The sequence below is a fragment of the Pteronotus mesoamericanus genome, unplaced genomic scaffold, assembly GCF_021234165.1.
Source record: "Pteronotus mesoamericanus isolate MK-2021 breed Mesoamerican mustached bat unplaced genomic scaffold, CSHL_Meso_final scaffold_651, whole genome shotgun sequence".
Lineage (NCBI taxonomy): Eukaryota > Metazoa > Chordata > Mammalia > Chiroptera > Mormoopidae > Pteronotus > Pteronotus mesoamericanus.
The window spans coordinates 23,840,122-23,843,618 of record NW_026555325.1 but is presented as its reverse complement, the minus strand read 5'-3'; the positions used below and the strand labels follow the sequence as shown (position 1 = coordinate 23,843,618).

The 3,497-nt window shown below is 38.4% G+C and overlaps 1 pseudogene; it reads left to right on the top strand.

Annotated features, from left to right (window-relative positions):
• Window positions 1-611: 611 nt before the first annotated feature.
• Window positions 612-2,145, top strand: LOC129061813 (COP9 signalosome complex subunit 5-like; annotated as a pseudogene).
• Window positions 2,146-3,497: the final 1,352 nt, after the last annotated feature.

Here is a 3,497-nt window from a genome sequence, read left to right as displayed (position 1 = left end):
TGAATGTGCTTAATTAGGAGCAGCAGAACATAAAATTGGACAGGGAAGACTTATTTGCTTAGGAGCATTCTCCCATGATGAAGAATTATTTTCTAGCTTTATTGACATATTGTGTTTAAGGTGTACAATACAATGATTTGATACACATATACATTGAGAAATGATTACCACAATAATGGTACTTAACACCATCTTCCCCTTACATAATTGCCATTTCCTTTTTTATGGTTATAACACTGAAGATCTAGTCTCTTTCACAACGTTTGAGTATATAATAAAACACTGTTAGTTATAGCCACCATTCTGTACGTTATTCATCTTAGAGCTAGAAATGGATACCCTTTAACTATCATCTCCCCATACCCCCCATGCTCCTCAAGATGAAGAATTTAACAGCCTGGCAAGGTCTCCTGGGAGATTATGTGAACTTGTTATTAGGGTGGCTCCTTAGAAACATGGAAAAAGTGATGGCTCACACTGAGTGAAGCTGAAATGCCAGAATGGCTGTGGAAGACAATGGTAGGTAGGATTGACAGGCTCAGGGAAGTGTATGGACTAAAATAGAGGGATCAAAGGCCCACCAGCTAATTATGTTCCATTGGAAGACCAAGATGACACACCACTTAATGTGTCAAAGCCACAGTGAATACGCTGGTAAGAGGAGCACGAGCCTCACCACAAATAATCTAGTCATCGCTCTCCTCCATAAGCCTGGTCCGCAAGTAATGGTGGGGAGAAGAGGACAGCCAAAAGAAAAGACAGGCAAGCGCTCTACTGACAGAAACGGGAAAGTGATAATTATAATAAACAGCAAAGCAGGAATGGCAGCCAAGGAAGTCTGGATGTGCCGAGTTGTACAGGGTAGAGCAGAAGTGAGTTTACAGTTGTGAGTACACAAGTTTTTTATTGTATTATTATTGTATTATGTTCATATGAACAATATTGTATTATATTCCATACAAAAAGTAAACCTACTTTTGCCCTACCCTGTAGGGTTATAAAGTTGGTTAACAGAATATGGAGTTTCTATTGGAAAATTAGAGTGAAGCCAACAGAGGTACTACTCAGTACCAAGAAAATAATTTAAAGACAGGTAACTGGAGGCTGAGAGCGATGCGCATACTAAAAAATGAAGAACTCCTAATTCAGTTTCTGGATCTGAGCCAGTTCTCCAAAGGCCGAAAAGAGGTGGCCAGATCCACAGAATGAAGAACCCTGGAGCAGTGTCACGGCTGCCTTGAGAGGACTGCACGAGTCCGCACCTGTGGTGCAGAGGATCCGACGATCTAAAGGAAAGGTCTCGTCTTGGCTGTGGAGGCAGCTACTTTGATTTGTGGCGATGACGATGTCCAAGCCCAGAGCGTGGATGAAATCGACAAAAACGACGAGAAACGGCAGCAAGAAATCTTAGCGTGAAGCCCTGGACTACGGAGTGAGGAGTCACCATTATTTTAAGAACTGCAAAATCTCGGCCTTGGCTCTACTGAAAATGGGGGAGTACATCCGATCAGTGATGGGCTTGACGAGGGGAAAGGTGGATGGTGAAACGATGACCATTATGGACAGTTTGGCTTTGCCTGTAGGCGGCACTGAAACCCGAGTAAAACGCTCAGGCTGCTGCATGTGATGAGTACATGGCTGTGAATAAAACACCAAACAGGCTGGCCGCCTAGGAAATGCAATTGGCCAGAATCGTAGCGAGCCCGGCTATGGCTGCTGGCTTTCTGAAGCTGACTTAGTACTCAGACGCTCAGTCAGCAGTTCCAGGAGCCGTTGGTAGCAGGGATTCACCCCACAAGAACAGTTTCTGCAGGGAATGTGAATCTTGAAGCTTTCACCACATATCCTAAGGGCTGCAAACCGCAGGATGAAGGACCTTCTGAGTACCAGACTATCCTACTTAATAAAATAGAAGGCTTTGGTGTACACTAAAAACAATATTATGCCTTAGAAGTCTCATATTTCAATTCCTCTTTGGATTGCAAATTGCCTGAGCTTTTGTGGAATAAATTCTGAATTCCTCTAGCTTGCTTACTAATGCAGACTATACCACCGGTCAGGCCTTTGACTTGTCTAAAAAATTAAAAGTCAAAAGCCCAGCTGGGAGTAGGGAATTTCATATTGGGTTTAGAAACACACAACTGAAAGAAGACAAACTTGCCAAAGCCACCTGAGACAGCTGTGAAACTATCATAGAAGCATTACATGTATTGATGTCTCAGGATATTAAGTATAAACCATTTAGTCAGATTATGTTTCTTAAGCAATGACTAAGTAGTACTTTTGCCTGAAAGCCAGTATGAGAAAAATAGTCAAGTAATACTTTAACACCAGTTACCAAAAATCTGATTAGAAGTATAAGGTGCTCTGAAATGTCCTAAATATTAACATCCTGTAATAAAAAGTCTTTAAAAGAAATTACTAATAATCATGACAAGAATGTTTTCAATAGTGTCATTGAAGGAGGAAGGCAAATTGTGGCTGTTCATGAAGAAGTGACTTGTAAGGAAGCATATACTCTTCATTTCAGGAGTTTTAGATAAGGAGGAAAGATGATGTAATTTAGAGGGGAAAAGATTTTTAAATTATTTTTTAAGATTATAAAGATTCAGAATATATATATAATGAAAGAAAAATGTCTATAGAGAAGATGTTAAAAATAAAGAATAGAAAATGATTAGTCAGTATATCAGAAAAATAAAAAGGCATGGATTCAAAGCACACAGGGAAAAGAATAAACAACACCCTGACATGAGAGGAAAGAAGCTAAAAATAAATCCAGATAGAAGTAAGTTCCATGAAAAAGAGGAAGTTAGGAGAATCAGTATGTTCACCAGTTGCCTCATTTATAATAATTGGGATTCAAAGCATATATTTTTATGATACATCATGATTTAAGTATAAGCATAAGCATGTTTAACATTACAACAGGAATGCTTATGAAAGAATATATAATTAACTAAAATAAGGTGATGAAGGAGTGTGAAGGAAAAAAAGAGAACACATTATCATTGTTCAGAGTAGAAAAACAATAGATACTATTTAAAATAAGAGAACAAAAACGTATTACATAAAGACATAGTTATAAAAAGAACTATAAGGATAAAAAATATAAACTTTCCACTAAAGCAGAAGAATTATGCAAAAAAGGAAAAGAGCTTTGACTGGTATGGTTCAGTGGGTTGAGTGTCATCCCACAAACTGAAAGGTAGCTGGTTTGATTCCCAGTCGGAGCACATGCCTGGGTTGTGGGACAGGTCCCTGGTTGGCAGCGTGCAAGAGGCAACCAATTGATGTTTCTTTCACACATCAATGTTTCTCACCCTTTCTCCCTCCCTTTCCCTCTCTCAAAAATAAATAAATAAAATATTTTTTAAAAAGAAAAAAAAAACAAAGACTTTTAAAAATTATTAACACAGAAAACATAAAAACTATAGAACAGAACTAAAAGCAAGCATTGTCATGTTAGTAAATATAAGTAACTTTAATTCAGTCGT